This window comes from Palaemon carinicauda, chromosome 6, assembly GCF_036898095.1.
Source record: "Palaemon carinicauda isolate YSFRI2023 chromosome 6, ASM3689809v2, whole genome shotgun sequence".
NCBI lineage: Eukaryota > Metazoa > Arthropoda > Malacostraca > Decapoda > Palaemonidae > Palaemon > Palaemon carinicauda.
Genome location: NC_090730.1, coordinates 5,337,159 through 5,355,972, shown reverse-complemented (window position 1 = coordinate 5,355,972; position 18,814 = coordinate 5,337,159). Strand labels below are relative to the sequence as shown.

At 34.8% G+C, this 18,814-nt stretch overlaps 1 protein-coding gene across 6 annotated transcripts in view; it reads right to left on the bottom strand.

The window, feature by feature from the left end:
* The window catches only part of upSET, a 64,785-nt gene that overhangs the window by 38,375 nt on the left and 7,596 nt on the right, over positions 1-18,814 (bottom strand). For 4 of the 6 annotated variants that reach the window (XM_068374916.1, XM_068374919.1, XM_068374921.1 and 1 more), the window contains exon 1: positions 10,182-10,652. The exons of 1 other annotated variant lie outside the window; for it this stretch is intronic. The gene's annotated coding sequence lies outside the window, so the exon portion shown is untranslated. Of the gene's footprint in view, positions 1-10,181; positions 10,653-18,814 lie in introns of those variants that run through there. One more of the 6 variants, XM_068374917.1, reaches the window with a different exon arrangement.

The following is an 18,814-nucleotide window of genomic DNA, read 5'->3' as shown; positions in this document are numbered from 1 at the left end:
TAAGAATTGGCTACTAAAATTAAGTATGGTACACTTAAAAGGAGAGATGAGAGGGGATTCTTTAATGGAAATATAAATAAATTCAAGTATATTTATAACTGACCATCCTTTACATTCAGATCTCCTGGACAATTCTATCCTGTTCGTAATACTAGGCAGGCAGTTAATTCTAATAGCCAGGCCTTCTCCATCATGAGGCTCAATACTACACAGTATTCTAAAAGTTTTATTCCAGCTGTGACCAAGTTGTGGAATGATCTTCCTAATCGGGTAGTTGAATCAGTAGAATTTCAAAAGTTCAAAGTCGCAGCAAATGCTTTCATGTTAACCAGAATGACATGAGTCTGTTTATAGTTTATATATGACATATCTATTTTGACGTTGTTACTGTTTTTAGAATGATTTATTGTTAATTTGTTCTCATCATTTATTTGCTTCCTAATTTCCTTTCCTCACTGGGCTATTTTTTTCCTATTGGAGCCCTTGAGCTTAAAGCATCTTGCTTTTCCAACTAAGGTAGTAGCTTGGCTAGTAATAATAATGATAATAATAATAATAATAATCTGCAATTGTTTGTGTTACCACAATTTAATAAAATTCATTTATCAAATAAATTTCACTGAACTGTTATATACATGTTTCAAAGTCAATTACTGTACTGGAATCTGAAATATATTTCTTTGTTTACTTCCAGACTTGCTATTCTTGTTACTGTACCTAAAACACCTACACTAATCTAGAGCTGATACATCCAACTGTTATTGTCTCTTCCTATGAAGAAACTACACCCTGTTAAAGATTGCTTGGCCAGTTAATGACCTTCTTATCCTACTTCACAAGGAGTACATACAGTATTATGAATCTCAATACTTTGATCGGCTTTATATATCATTATGGATTTATTCTTGAATGCAAATACTCTAGTGCAATATAAGCAGTAAACAAATTAAAAAAACTAGGATACATAACTACTAAACATTCTTTAAAAAGTCCTAAGCATTCTGTACCATCATCTGACCCTAACAAAACATTAGTAATGTATGTTATGTTGGAGATGTGACAGCATGTTGCTGGGTAAATGCCTTGAATATTCATCTAATGTAACTCCACCAGGGTTGCTAGTCACTCAGATTTCAGCAAATTCCAAGGAACAGGTATTTCATTATTCAGTCCCAGCTTTACTTCCAGTACAATAAATACCAGTAATGAAACATTGATAATCATAATTACCCATAGTTAAATTTCTATTTAAAATCACATAATTCTGGATCTAACATTAACCATTCAAAAATCCTAGTTTTGCCTAATGATATCAGATATTAGGAAAGAGATTGTGGTGCCAGCAGCAGCAGAGGTGTGAAGGTGGACAAGTGATAAATAGCTACAGGGAAAAGAAAGATATTGGTGGAATCATGAGGTTCAAACATGTGAAGGAAAAGAGAATAGCCAGAAGAGAAGGGAAGATAGGATCGAATGAAACAGACAAAATGTCAAGACAAAACAATGCTTCTCCAAATGACCTTCAGTGTCAGATTGAAGTGAGACACCTGCCATTAAAGTTTAATGATATCACACTATTCAGACCATAAGTGAGCAAAAGGTAAATGCCATTCACACAATCTCAAGATGACAGCCTTTCATAGGTGACTTGGCTAAAACTACAGAAGCATTCAAGTGAAATTATAGTACTGCAAAGTCAATATCCACTATAGAAAGCTGCCATAAAAATTAAACAGCACAATCTCTTAAAATTCAGCAGTACAGTAAATATATCAGTATGTATACAGTACCATGTGAATGCATCATTCCTAGATTGATTGTAAGATGATATAAGGGGTTAAGGGAGAGATATAAAAGTGATGCCTTACATCTATCAAAACTTGACAGGCTGTAACACAAATGTACAGTAGAGTAGAGAGCAATTTAATGAATAAAGTTTCAATTGGGAAAAAGGTTCTATTCATTTATAGTATTTACAATCTTGACATCAATGACAATAGTAAAACTGTTCCAAAATACCAACCATGTAAGTTGCAATCACATAGGGCAAATATTTTCAACAGCAATATTTTTCAAAAGTATTCTAAACTACTATGCAGTAACTACAAAAAAAAAAAAAAAAAAAAAAAAAAAAAAAAAAAAAAAAAAAAAAAAAAAGGGGGGGGGGGGGCATGGGTACAATACTCTAATAAATAACATTACCCCATTATTTTGGGAAACTCCATTGTACATTACAGATCAAGTCTCATAACTCGAAAACTTTCATAAATTTATAATTTTGGACTTGACATGTAAAGAACTCATAAAATCAAGCTACTATGAGATTCAGGGCCTCTGTAACACGTTTTTTTCGCAATAACTTTTTTTCTATGAATTTCATAAATATAACGCTTATTCAGAATGCACATTATATCTACACATAAATTTTGACTATATTCTGCATTACGTAGGTTGAATAAATTTGGTACTTTATTAAGTAAAAGTGACGATTTTTGAAGACGGGCCAACTTACTCAGAGAAAAGGTTTCGAACGCACTCGTTACGTAACTTATGACGGCATTTCTTCTCTCTTTCTCGATCGATGATTGGTTATACGTAACGAAGGCTATACCTCTGCCAACAATAACACAAAAGTGTAAATAAAAGCAAAGCAGTACACCTTTATGAACTCTGAAACCTCTCCACTGAGAATTGTCATAATGAACAAACTAACAAAATATGTTAATAAATACAAAAACACTTCGATTATTAGTCTAACTCCCAGAATAAGTTTCCTAAGAAATTACAGTTTACTTTATAGGTCACAATCAGATTGACAAGGTGTATGGATTAGTTGGTAATTTTCAAAAACGTAGTAGACCAGCTTGATTTGATAACTGCTATATCCAATGTCCAGTAATTTTTATTTATTGTCTAGCTACCTACGTATTTACTGTAAAAAAGAAAAAAATAAATAAATAACTGGTACCATATTTTGGCTTTAAACCTTCACCAGTAATTATCGTCAGAATGATGACTTCACGAGGCTCCACCCACTTTGGCCTCGTTGTAATTCAGGATAACACTGAAGGCTATCATGGGCATTGTTGGATCAGAAAATTAAAATTCTGGCTATAAAAAACTAATTTTTTGAGTAGTTGTAAGAAGTGGTAAATGATCCTCAAGGATCCCAGCAGTTGGCCTAAACGTTTAATTCATGTATAGTACTGTTACGGCACTACTGCTACAGTACAGTAGTATTACTACGCTAGCACAAATACCCCACCCACATTTATGTATCGTTCCGCCATTCATAAAGTCTTTGTCATATTCTTTCACTGTGCAATAAGCCATGGCCACCTCAGAAATTAAGTTTAACTTTAGATGATAGGTTATTTCATTAAGCTGACAAATTATGGCAACTGGGTATGTTATTGCCGATGTTGAAGCTAAAGATAAAGTATGGTATCATTCCTTCATTGCATTATCATCTTTACTACTATTTGTTTTGCTACACGTAGTAATTATTTTAAAGGATAAATGGATTATGTTCACTTTACTTCTATAAATTCCCATTAGATGTACAAATAAAACTCCTAAAACTATTCAGGATTTATTTATAAAATGCAGTCATGCCCAAAACATGGCTAAATCGGTTGGTCTGATGGAGATTTTAGCACAAAAATCTTATTTTAACAAAAATAGTTATATAAAGACTGTTTACATACAATCCCTCTCTTTCTCTCTCTTTTGGTGGCATAGTGAATAGTTAATAGAAATGTTCAAAAGCCTGAATGACATTACAAGTATTATAATCATGTTACGCTAAATACAAATCAGACTATAAACATTGGATTTAAACTAGAAACTGAATAATTACCTATTCAAGCTATAGTAAATATGGCCACGGGCTTTCTCTTGACTGTATAAAGTTGCAAGTCGTAAGACAAATGCAGTTTTGCAACCACGGGGGCAATTCCAAATCCTGTTAGCCATTCTTGACTGTTATGGGTTTCAGAGCCGATGGAAGAAGTTGAATGGGTGTCTGGTGGATGGGCGGGGCAAAGTTTTGTCAAAAGGTGTTTACATTGCTTACGTAGTGAATGTTTTCGACTCTTGGCTCGTTATCACTGGCTATGGCGTCGACTAGATCATTTTTACTCTATAAAAATTAAAACTATCGGGTTTAGGTTATTGATAATGCTGACAAAATTTGTGTGTGGTTGTAAAATATACATATGTCAACTTTCAGCTACATCCGATGCTTTGATAAGGAGCAAAGTCCAAAAAACCGTGTTACAGAGGCCCTGAATCTCATAGTAGTATATTGTTAATTTTTCAACAGAGGTCTCAAAAATAAAAACTATTCACCAGTATACACTCCCCAAAATCTATCGAAGTTTTTCCAATAATTTTATGATCTTGTCATAAATAAAACAATAGAATGTATTGAAAAGCTTATATATTTGCTCCCCCTTGTAAAATGAGGTAAATACAGTCTTATTTTGTCTTTGCATACGATACTTTATTGTAAGGTTACCTCAAAGTGAATTAATTCCTACATGCAGTACATATACTTTATATAGGAAATATTTATTTCAATGTTACTGTTCATAAAACATTTAATTTTTCCTTATTTTCTTTCCTCACTGGGTTATTTTCCTTGTTGGGGCCCCTGGCCTTACAGCATCCAGCTTTTCCAACTAGGGTTGTAGCTTAGCAAGTAATAATAATAATAATAATAATAATAATAATATACTGTAGAGTAGTACTGTATTGACATAGATTACCCAAGTAATCAAGTCTAGTGACTTGCTGTAAGTTTATACATAATAATAATAAATTAGAATTTTATGCGATAATTTGGTTTTGTTCCGTAAAATTTGAGAATGAGAAATGTACAGAAAAAATCAAACATTAGTTCCAGGTATTAGACCAGATTAAATTCCAATACATATACCAATTATGAAAAAAATCAGAACGAAAGAACACCATAGATTTTAGCTTGTACCGTAACAAGATACTCTTATCAAAACAAATCTCAGAAGCACTAACAATCAACCTGTCCATTGATTCACGTAGACAGGCAACCCCTGAAGAACAAAATCTATTAATAGATTTGTCTAGAAAAACTACCGAGTACAATAATAATTTGCAGAACAAAAGACAAAAATAAAAAGCTTATCATGTGGTGAATCCAGCTAAAATTCTCCACTTATATAAGATAATAATGATGTACTGTTAACGTACACTAAAGGTATTGGTAATGTAGTGTACTGTACTCTGGAAGGCCTTTAATGCAAAACACTGATTTACTCTTCCTAATACAGGTCACCCTGAGCTTATGGTCATCAAATCTCTACTTGCAGTTCAATTCAATGGTGGTTAGATTCAAGATAATTGTGAATAGATAAGATCGAGTTGGGATTTTCTAAGTTTCCTTTCTGATATTTTAATTCAATCTAAAATTCTTTGTTGAAGCCCTTGGGCTTGCAGCATCCTGTGTTGCCAACTCAGGATGTAGCTTAATGATAATAATAACACCATCTAACTTATTTCATTCATCAAAATTATGACTCAAGTTACTACATCTTTATACCACACAATAGCCATTGAGATGTTTTTTTGAGTAAACACAAATGCAAATCTGATAACAATGTATGATAACAGTGAGTATTGTACATTTGTACTCATTCCCTGTCTTGTTATCTTGATTTTTTTTCATTAATCAGTTGAATATATTCGATAAGAAAAGTTACCCAGACTCAATTATCATCAAGAGATAGCTTATCACATTCAAGAAAAGCTTTAAGCAAGAAATAACACTATTTTGGGGACTATAGAGATAACCTTTCCTGTGATCTGGTTTATCTACATAAGTTAGTGAGAAATAAAGTTCACTATAAGAGATTTCAGATGACTGTATAGCATTAGTTTTTCAGTGCAAATACAGCCATCTTCTAATGACTATTGTGATCCTTTGAAAGTAAACGTTTGAGCTATTGTCATAAATGAATTGCAGATTGTTTTGAGCATCCTTGGTAATCTCAATCACTTCAATCCACTAATCCCAAATAATAGAGTATGCAGCTTCCTAACTATGGAGAGTATTCATCCTTGTTCGATCACCCTCTCCCCCAACAACTATAGGCTAACCTCACCTATGATTCAATTCTAGCCTAATCTACAGTAAAATGAGCAAGAGAAATTAATGGGATTAGCAAAAACTGTATTTTTCTGGCTATATGTATAATGCTTAGAAAGACGAGAAAGTACTGTATGTATATTATGAGGAAGTTTCCTTTACCAGGCATGTTATAAGAGAGATATGAAGCCAATAAGGGAAATGAAATGCAAACTTCATTGGTAGTAATTCAAAATTCAATAGGTATGGATTTAACCTCAAAGGGAAAACAAATACAAAAACTACCAAATTAAAATTATTACTGGAATTATAATAACAAAAGTGAAAAGACATTGCAAAGGACGATGACAACGACGTCTCGGTTTTTACAGTACAGCTAAAGAGCACTGAGCATTGTAGAGTTTGTGGCAATGACCTGTCCTTGGAGAGTTTAGATTAATCAGTAAAGCAATTTTATCTTGAAAGGACCATTATCTTACCAGAAAATTTGTAAATGGCTGCCCAAATTATGGGTTGGCAATTGTCATATTATTGCTCTCTCTAGTTCTCGTGCAATGTTTAATAGCGTACAGTATATAAGAGATAATGATAACTGCACTTTAAATGAATAGCTAATTCCCTTGGATAATATAATGCAATGGTTTCAGACATACCTCTCCAGAACTTGGATTGGATTTATGAATTTGGAGCAAAAGCTCCAGCACTGGGGCCTGGGAGGCTTAATGTGCCACTGTGGGGAAAACCATACAGTTGCACGATGGAGTCAAAATTGGTTGGATAGAAAGATCTTGAAATAACTTTACATTGGAAATACAATACTTGTGCATTAGTACCAAAATGTACGACAATCAAGTACTCCTACCACATGGAATTGTCCAGGCTGGAGATTATTTTATGTCTACAATCTTGAATTATCATATATGGTATACTAACAGAGGAATGATAGTGAAGTAAACCAATGCAAATGCATATTGAAAATACCCGAAATGTCCAACAAAATAAGAAAACAAAAATTAATACAAAGTGCAAAATGTAAGGACAAAGCAACATTTCAAAATACTGTACTAATTCATGAATACCTAAACATGAAAAACTAAATGGAAGGAGAAACAACTCTTTATTTATAAGTACTTAAAAAAGATAAATAGTTCTTTAATTGGCCACTTTTACCCCTTTTATTACCATCAATATCATGTAGTTTAACCAGACACCTATGCCAAAATCTTATTCTAATCAGGCTATTCAAAAGGGTTTGTTATCAATGTAATACTAGAGTAAGGTGCAAATTTTATTTTAAAAATTGTAGTATCTAATACTGTATACTTGATCCTCTGATTAGTGAAAATAAAGTGACATGGTTTTTGGATTTATGCCTCTATTTTCCAGTGACTTTATAAGAAGATACTGTAAGTGATAGCCTATTAAAAAAATATATATATAGCTTATCTGAGCTGGTATAACTTAATCCATGTACCGTTGAGATATACTTTGAAGCGGGACAAGTACAGACACTGCATATTGGGTCAGTTTATAGAACAGTACTATGATTGGGGGACGTGGAAGAGAAAATAACCCTAAAAATGAGTACGGAAACAGCGTCCTTAGTTGAATAAGGAAGAAATCCAGAAGATTAAGTTGCTTGCTATCACTCTTTGACAACCGATGGACACGATATACGTCAACAAAGTCTTCATCGCCCTGATGAACAATAGAAATAATATTTTTCTTTAAATAATCATTAAAAATAGAACTCTGACCCTCAAAAAAAAATTAACTATTTTAGTGGTAGAGCCTTGGTTGAACTTCATCCCTAAGGTTTGGAATAATGAACGAAGCCACATATTGGCTACTCATGCACCAAATTCTAGTCGGCCTTTTTCTCTTGACTTTGCTAAAAATAAGAAGCACATGTGCATATATTTTGGTATATTCAGCCTGGATATATACCTCCAATTATTATTCATTATACCAAACACTGCATAATGACTTTTGGGAAGTTTTGTTGTAGTGATGCTTGGAAGAATATTTTAGGGTTCTAAGAACTCTTCTAAAGCTGCATGATGACAACTTGGATTTTCTCAGAAATGGCAAGATGATGCAACAGTAAGTTCTGCTTTGATATCTGAGCAGAACTTAGAATCGTAGAACAACCCAGGCACCAAGAAAATTCAGGTTCGAGTTGCCGAGATACAATTTTAACAAGAACTATATCACTTGTCTAGCTCTATAGATTTTCTACAGAGTACAAATGTTGACGTCTTTATGAAAACCCAATTTCATGTCTTTCAACTAAACCTACTTAATTGTTAAATTTCTCTTAGGCCTAGTTTGAGTACTCCACATAAATGTCCAAATTTTTCACATATAAAGGCAAATCTAAACATTCCCTGATCATAAATAAGTGCACTAGAGTGATTTGAAAAAAAGACATTCTACCAGTCACCATTTTCTCTCAGAACTTTCTTTAACGATCTTTTTCTTTCGTGATTTACAAAAAATCTTCCAGATCACATTAGAAAAACTAACAAGCCTCTTTATACGAAATTTGTTCAGGATCAAATTACAAGACTTATCAAACTCATATCTATTATACTTTTTCATTTTTCTACGAATACGTAGCATACGTTTTGGCCAACATATCTAAAAATTTATTATCAACACATGTTCAATTACAATTCTGATTATTCTGTCATAAAATATACCCATTTACAACTAGACAAAACACTATGAATGTTTTAGCTGGAATATCATGGTCGCTTTGCAGTTTTAAAAAAAGCATTTCTTCCAAGTTAACCGATAATACTTTAAGAGTTCGTTCCTGGTGACGAAGAACTCTAATTAATTGCACAGTCGTCAAAGAGTTTACATATGAAACTCAATTTTAATAATCACACTGAATTCAAAATCACATTGCATTGCATATGATTCTCTACCCGTTTTCCCCAGGAGATTAAAACTACTGTATACGAGAGAATGCATATGCAGAAAGAGTATTACTGTACATTATTAATAAGAACCATATTAAGGGGTATATGTATGATGACGGCCATCCCCATAACTTCCTTCTTTTCAAGCATATTGCTAGGAATACGGAGGTCTAAGGGGGGTCGCAGGCAAGGTCATGGCATGTAGGTTAGGTTAGATTAGCTTAGATGGTGCGCTATAAACGCTGGAGGTCCCGTCCGTCATTATACAAAGGCTCACAAATTTGAAGCTTTGACCTGCAAACTGTTTTAGACTCGTGGACATTTTGACTTTGATCGAGTCTAACGCTAAGAGGCATTATTATCATTAATATTACTACCCTGGTTGGAAAAGCAAGGTGCCATAAGCCCAAGGGCTGCAACAGGGAAAAATAGACCAGTGAGGAAAGGAAATAAGTAAATAAATGATATGAAAAAGAATGAATGAAAATAACTTGGGTAGACTTGCACGCCTGTGTAAAGCGTTAATCGAGGAACCCTTACACCTGACACTTCAATCCCCTAACACAGGGTGTAGAGGCCTAATCTTCACCCTTTCGAAACCCACCAAGTTAACCAGACCTGAACGACGTTAATCAAATATTTTTATTTATTTCTTTTACGGTTAGTTTTGATCGTATGACATACGGAACCAGTTGGCGGTTTTCCCTTAAAAACAGTTTTTGCTCTAAAAGAACCAGAAAATCACTTCACATGTAAACTGGACATGCTGTTATCAGCAAATAACATTGCATACAATTACTTTTTAAATGTTTTTCTGATGGTCTACCTTTGCCTAGGGTCTAACCAGGGTAGGTCTATTTATAGGCTACTTGCTCGATTAGAGCACATTAAGTTCCCTAAGATTAATAAGGAGATATAACAATAGATGACATAAGAAGCGTTGTAGAGCCTGCCTTAGCAACGCCTTCTCTTTGACCTGCAACCTACACGGAGGTGTTTCTCTCGAAAGGTAGGCCCGTAGGCTACAGGCTCTATTAAACATTAATTAACTTCGAGACATTAAAAAGATGATACGAAAGTGTAAAAAAGCTTAAAAATTAACTAAATAACCAAATAAGAGTTAAAATCACCTCTGGAGAGAATAAACGAAGCGTTGCAGGACCTGGCTTAGCAACGCCTTCTTTTTGACCTGCAACCTAGACCGAGCCTCCTCTTTAGCTCTCTCTCACCTTTCAGGGCCTGGCGGCGTCGCTGCAGAAGCGTGGAAGGGAGGGCGGGGGGACGTCGGTAAATCCAAAAAATGGGAACCAAAAGAGATTTGACAACGAAAAATTTTTTTCCAATTTTTCCAACACCGTTGGCCGAATGTAAACACAAACACTTCACCTCGTCCACATCACCATAACACTGGCTCTTTTCCGGCGCTCTGGCTTTCCCCCAGCTGAATTATCGGTATTTAATTGATGCTGACCTTAAAAGGAGTAATTTGCCAAGGAATGGGTGCCTAACACTCGCTACAACTCTAGATATTAGGCAGAAAAACACTAAAGAGACAGGAATTGTTGTTTCTTTTGGGCGGCCATCTTGGATATTCGAACACACGGGGCTCACATCCACGGTGCCGTGTGCACAACGGCGCACGCGCAGTCGCGTCTGTTTCTGCCTTTTAGTATTTCATATTTAACATATATATGAACTTCCTTCTCTATATAATTCATCAATTATACTTAATTAATATTCTAAGAAATATCTTATACCATATATACTGCATCAACATATAATTACCGTTAAAAAAATGACATATCACATTTGAAACAGACATACGATTTTTTTTCTGTTTTCAATAATATTTGTATGTTTACCTTTTTCGATTTTAACATAAAAATTACCTTCCTTCTATATATAATTCATCAATTATAGCTAATTAACATTCTAAGAAATGTTCTATACGATATAAACCGCATCAACGTGTAATTACCGCTAAAGAAATGACATATCACATTTGAAACAGACATACGATTTTATTTTCTGTTTTCAATATTTGTATGTTTACCTTTTTCGATTTTGTGAATTACAGTACGGTAATTGGTCAATAGCTTCCAATTTGCACGAAGCATTGCAAAATGTTTTCAATGATATCCTTTGTCAATGCTATTTAAACAAATGTTTGCAAGACAGTCAGTGACATTGTGGTGGCCTAACAATGTACAGAATTTCTGTTCCATATTATATGTTGCGTAAAAAAAGATGTAACTGACTGTCCCTTTACATTTATATACTGTATACGTTTATCAATGTTCTTCACATCACAGTTCACAGCGACGTTACATAAAATTCATCAAAATCGATTCTTGGAAAAGAGCAAAACAGAGCGCACACTGTAAATGGAAATATAAGTAACACTGCCTTTCTTATATATATATATATATATATATATATATATATATATATATATATATATATATATATATATATATATATATATATATATATATATATATATATATATATATATATGCGTGTGTAGTGGCAAGAGAAAATAAAAGGGTGAGGTAGCTTTATTGCTCTCGGGGCATTAAATAACAACACGGTAACCTTTCTAGATCATTTTTTACATTAAGAACATTAATAATTATATATAATGAACAATCATCTGGTTAAAAACGTGAAGAAATGCGCCGTGCAGCCTTTTCTCTGGGATTAATAATTAATCCACACACAACCTTCAATTGTATTGTTTCATCTAAAGAGATGGAAAAGGGTTAGTGTATGTTTGAACATGCTTAAAGAAATACCTCGAGGATGAAACAAACGCCATTGAAAGAAACGTCAATGGAAAGAAATATGGAGTAACAAGTGAGGAGCAGCAGAATGGCAAGTGCTATTATTAAGCTGACCAAGATTTGTAAGGTATGTCTGGGTGATGGAAAGATTCTGAAGTAGCTGATCATATCTATAATTCAGCATTTAAAGCATGCATGCCGTAGACTGTTTATCCTGTTATCCAAAAACTCAATTAAAGGAAATGTTGGCAGTCTTAGCACTGAGATAAAAACAGTGATTTTGCATTTGTAAGGCCTCTGGTATATGACCTGCCTAAATCCACCAATCAATACAGATTTTAATTGGTGCAAGTGGCACTGGGCATTTGTAGAAAAAGAAAGGTTTTGGTTAGGAACATCTGCTGAGCATTTACACTATTTTCTAGTACCGTCCCATGTCAAGGCATATATATATATATATATATATATATATATATATATATATATATATATATATATATATATCAAAGTTTTTTATAGTTTACATATTAAAGATCTATTCTGATGTAGTTACTATTCTTGAAATGTTTTATTTCAATTGTTAATTACTTCTCTTGTAGTTTCCTTTTTTCTTTTCCTCACTAGGGTATTTTCCCTGTTGGAGCCCTCGAGCTTATAGCATCCTTCTTTTCCAACTAGGGTTGTACCTTGGTAAGTAAGTAAATAAATAAATAATAATAATAATAATAATAATAATAATAATAATAATAATAATAATAATAATAATAATAATTAGATGGACATTAAAAATAACAGACTGGGTCCCTAGAGATCGTAAAAGAAGCAAGGGAAGGAAGAGAAGACAATGGATCGACAAACTAAGGAAGTTTGCTGGCGTGGACTGGCACAGAAAAACCGCAAACAGACGCAAGTGGAAGGACATGTCTAAGGCCTTTGTTCTGCAGGGAGTTAGTAACGACTGATGATGATGGTGTATATATATATATATATATATATATATATATATATATATATATATATATATATATATATATATATATATATGTTATATATATACAGTATATATATTGAATGTGTCTTTACACCAATCCAAATCTGTAATAATGGTTGGCTTTCGGCAGGTTACATGCCAGAGGCCTTACAAATGCAAAATCAGTGTTTTACCTCAGAGCCCTTAAAGTACCTATTTCCAGTCATGCATACCTTTTCTTATTCTCAATTCAGAGTTCCAAATGGATTACAGGAATGAAAATACCATTCTCTAGGACATTCAGTGAATTTTCAACTCCATAGGGATCATATTCTTTTACAGGATTCATACATACATACATATACCAAGGCACTTCCCCCAATTTTGGGGGGTAGCCGACATCAACAAATGAAACAAAAACTAAAGAGGGGACCTCTACTCTCTACGTACCTCCAGCCTAACAAGGGTCTCAACCGAGTTCACCTGGTACTGCTAGGGTGCCACAGCCCACCCTCCCACATTATCCACCACAGATGAAGCTTCATAATGCTGAATCCCCTAATGCTGCTACCTTCGCGGTCATCTAAGGCATCGGAGGCAGCAGCAGGAGTGAAATTATGACTGTGACAATTTACTGAATCCTGCCCTTCCTGGAGTACTGGCTAGTGCAGGCTGCCGCAGTGGCGCGCTGGCCTTGTATTTGCTTGGTTAGCAGATCAAGTTCTGTCTGTTTACTGGGGAGGCTACTACTGAGGTTAGGTACCGCAGTGGACCCTTGGGCTTGCCTGGTTATTGTTCTGACAAGCAACTCAGTATGGAATTTGGAATTAAAACCTAACAATTTTGACTTCCACTTTACTGCAGCTGTGGCCAGTTCGTACCTTTACTGCCACAACAATAGTAGTCTTCAGTAAATAGGTTGACTTAAAACATAAGGTTACCATTTTACTCAAGGAGAGGATTTAACATCAAAGTGAGAGAGTAGCCTCCCCCAAAAAAAGAGTTCACAGCCCTAGACTAGTCATTTCTCTACCTTGGAAGACGGTGCATTGGAGTCCCATGTCGCTAGCACTTCCTAGGGCAGGTCCGGATGCGTGCAGGAGGGATCAGACTGTAGGCTACCCCTTCCTTCCTCCATACTAGCAGTCAGTCTTATTCCTAACTGACTGATCTGCCACATACACTAATGAATATGGGACAGGGAGAGAAACAATAAAGTATTGCACTAATTATAACCAATGACTACAGCAAAATTGCTCCTGCCAGGGTCAAATAAAACTCCCCGTTTCCATGGTTACCCAATTAGTTTCCCTAACATTTCTGACCTAGACACTCATTCAGGCAATCTTTTATCATATTTGAATCGGTATTTCCCATCATATATCAATTCTATAAGTAAACAACGTGATGTGATACTACCACTAGAGAATTATTGGCTCAGTATTGGATCCCTCTCCCTGGTTACGGCTCATTTTTCTTTTGCCCACACATAAACCGAATAGTCTGGCCTAGTCTTTCCACATTCTACTCTCCTTATACATCTGACAACACTGAGATTACCAACCAATTCCTCTTTGTTCAAGGGGTTAACTACTGCACCCCAGTTGTTCAGTGGCTACTTTCCTCTTGGTAAGGGTAGAAGAGACTCTTTAGCTATGGCAAGCAGCTCTTCTGGGAGAGGGACACTCCAAAATCAAGCCTTTGTTGTTTAGTCTTGGGTAAAAATATACGGTTCTCGGCCGTATTTTCAGAAATACAGGCGACCATAATTTTTATAATACTTTTTTTTACTACCTTTTACGAGTTGGTGACCGTAATATCACTCCTTTACGTCAATAAAACCGTTTTTAAAACGGCAAATGCTTGGTAACACTTATTCTAGGACCTTTACCGTTTTTTACAGCAAATTTTTTAACAGTGTAAGGTGTAGAAGACGATAAGCAGCCTCGTGTGGATCTCTGAGCATTGCTCAATTGACGTAAACATTAAGTTAATTCTATGAGACTTTATGAAGTAGGTACAATATAATAAGAGAAACAATAAAAAACCTCACTTTTGAGATTAGTAAGGTTAGGTCTACGTCAAAAATAACAATAAAAGTAAGATAACCACAGATTATTCATTTCAATAGCAAGTAAAACAAATTTTAGAAATTAGTAAAGAGAAAACAACATACAACTAGAACAGCCACTCGGTAGAGTGCAAACCTTCGCCTATTTCATGTTATATATAAAAAGATAGGCAATTGAATTATGCACATTTTGGTACTCATTTCATGCAAATTGAATAAAAATTGACCAAGATATAGCAAAAAGACGTTTTTTACCTTTTCGTAACCTTGGCCTTGACTTTTGACCCAATCACTCCCAAAATCTAATCAAATTGCCCTTGGATTATGGCCAATCATCCGACCAAATTTCATGAGATTCGGTCGAAAAAGTTTTGTGGTTTGTGATTAGTTTTTTACCCTTCCTTGACCTTGCCCTTGTCCTTTGACCAAATCACTATCAAAATCTAATCAAATTGTCCTTGGACCATGGACAATCATCCCACAAATTTCATGAGATTCGGCCAAACAGTTATTGAGTTTTGTGACTCGTTGTTTTATCTTTCCTTGACCTTGACATTTGATCCAATCACTCCGAAAATCTAATCAAATTGACCTTGGACCATGGCCAATCATCCCACAAAATTCCATGAAATTCGGTCAAACAGTTTTTGAGTTATGCGAATCACAAACACACAGACAGACACACACCTATCAAAACATGCACCTACGCAAGGAAGTTGGCAAACGTACATGAGGTAAACATCAATGAAATGAGGAATTAGACCCCAAAACCCTGTGTTCCCTGAGATGTGTGTTCCCAGACCCCACTCATGTGACTGCTTAACCTCACGAGACGCAAGATGCAATTCAGAGAAGGATTTTAAGTCTAAACTTAAAGGGGAAAACAAGAAAGTTTTACCAGTGCGCGGTTTGAATATGCTTTGATGGCTCGCTAATGAATGTTAAAGAACTTGAAACGGAGTAAAAAAAAAAACACAAGACACATTTTTATTTTATTCTTTTTATTTATTTTTTTTTTTTTTTTTGTAATGCAAGACTTTGATATGATTGTATACGGCGTTATGATTTATGCTATATTTATCATTATAAGTGTATATATATATATATATATATATATATATATATATATATATATATATATATATATATCATCATCATCATCTCTTCCTACGCCTATTGACGCAAAGGGCCTCGGTTAGATTTCGCCAGTCGTCTCTATCTTAAGCTTTTAATTCAATACTTCCCCATTAATCATCCCCTACTTCGCGCTTCATAGTTCATAGCCATGTAGGTCTGGGTCTCCCAACTCTTCTAGTGCCTTGTGGAGCCCAGTTGAAAGTTTGGTAAACTAATCTCTCTCGGGGAGTGCGAAGAGCATGCCTAAACCATCTCCATCTACCTGTCACCATGATCTCATCCATATATGACCCTCGAGTAATCTCTCTTATAGTTTCATTTCTAATCCTGTCCTGCCACTCAACTCCAAATATACTTCTGAGGGCTTTGTTCTCAAATCTACCAAATCTGTTAAATATTGTTTCATTGTCATACCACGACTTGTGTCCATACAGTAACACCGATCTCACTTAACTGATATATAGCCTGATTTTTTTTATGCAACTTCAGGCGATTTGATTTCCAAATTTTACGTAACCTAGCCATTGTCTGATTTGGTTTTTTCAATCTTTCTTTCATTAAACTCATATTCTAAAGATCCTGTATTAGAGATCATAGTTCCTAAATATTTAAATGATTCTACCTCATTAATACTTTCTCCTTCCAATGATATTTCACCTTCCATTGCAAACTCCGTTCTCATCATCTTTGTCTCTCTTCTTTTTATCTAGAGTCCAACCTCATGTGCTATTTCATGCATTCTGGTAAGCAAGCTTTCCAAGTCCTGTGGTGTTCTGCTAATAAGGACATTGTCATAAGCATACTCTAGGTAGGCTAATTTCCTGTTACCAATCCAGTCCAACCCTTCTCCATCATCCTGAACTGTTCTATGCTTTACAAAATCTATGAGGATAAACACATAGGTGATAACACATTCCCTTGGAGTACTCCACTGTTCACTGGAAATTCATTTGATAGAACTCCACTGACATTAACTTTGGCACTTGCTATGCTCATGAACAGACTTGATTAAATTGACATATTTAAGAGGAACTCCATAATCACGCAGGACTCCCCAAAATTGGCCGATGCACACTATCAAATGCTTTTTCAGTCCACAACTGCCATCAAAAGTGGATTCTATACTCTACACATTGTTGTACCACATGTTTTAAAATGAAGATTTGGCCAGTATAGCTTCTACCTTTTTCTAAATCCTGCTTGGTCATCTCTCATCTTTTCATCCATCTTTCTCTCTAGTCTCTTTAGAATGGGTATACTATTAATTTTCTTGACAACTGACGTGAAGTGTGATGCCTCTGTAATTATTGCAATCAGCCAAGTCTCTCTCTCTCTCTCTCTCTCTCTCTCTCTCTCTCTCTCTCTCTCTCTCTCTCTCTCTCTCTCTCTCATTTTTTTTCTTCTTTTTTTTGTAAGTTAAGTATTTGGGAGTCACTTCATTATCGGCCAATATCATCTCAGTAGTTATTTCCTCGCATCCATGGGCTTTCCATCTTTTGAGTTTTTTAATGATAGCTTCGACTTCAAACACACTGAATTCATTCATGGGCACATCCAGATCTTCCTCAGTTTCAGGTATATCAATCAAATTATTCCCTTCATATCTCATTTTCATGACCTCACTAAAGTGTTCCATCCAACGTTGCCTTTCTTCATCTTCTGTTGTTATAATAGATCCATATATCTTTTTGATGGGTATATGCTTCTTCTTCTTCTTTACTCCAGTAGAGATTTCATTGATAATTCTGTGAGCAATTCTTACACCATAGCCACTCCCTGAATTCATAGCTTTGTCAGTTTTATCTGATTTCCTGTTTAAACATTCTCTCCAGTCATTCCTGGCTTTTCTTTTCATTTCACTATTAAAATTGGAGTACTTAGCATGCCCTACCTTGTAATTTTTATTACTTCCTCGAAAACTTTAAAAAATAAATTTCCGCCTTTGTCTCCTTTTTATAATATCCCAAGTATCATTTGATATCCATAGTTTTTTTCATTGTATCTGCGTGTTACAAAACTTCCCTACCAACTGACTGATATATGTTCTTAACATCACGCCATTCTTCATTAATTGTCTGTCCTTCGTCTCTTAAAGTCTCTAAGACTGCAAATCGATTCAATAGATTCTTACATTCAATTTCATTTCTGTTAGGGGCTCTATATATATATATATATATATATATATATATATATATATATATATATATATATATATATATATATATATATATATATATATATATATATATATATATGTGTGTGTGTGTGTGTGTGTGTGTGACTACATTTTATGTACGTATAAAATATCAAAACAATGAATCGTAACTATAAGAGTTTACCGCAATGATCCCTTAATTTACACTACTGTTTTTTTATCATTTTCGTAATTATGATAAGCAAAAGTCTCCAAAACAAGTTAAAGGACATTCTAGGCTACGCGTGTGCTATTGGGATCATGAGAAAAGCAGTTACGCCAGAGATTAAGTCAACCAACGGGCTAAACACTAAGCGCTGTGTATTACTCCATTACACGCAATGCTATCTGATAAAGACGACGAGACGGACTAGTATAAAAAACACACGACTCTAACGCCTTTGTAGAAATCTTCTGGAACAACGAATTCGTCACGAATCCGTCACGTTCTCACGAAACAGAGAACAGTGGCTTGATTCTGGGGTGTCAATCCTGGTCCAAAAGATGAATCTTCATCGCAGGTACAGACCGTGACGGTCAAGCCTTGACCAATTCTACCCACACACACACACACACATATATGTATATATATATATATATATATATAT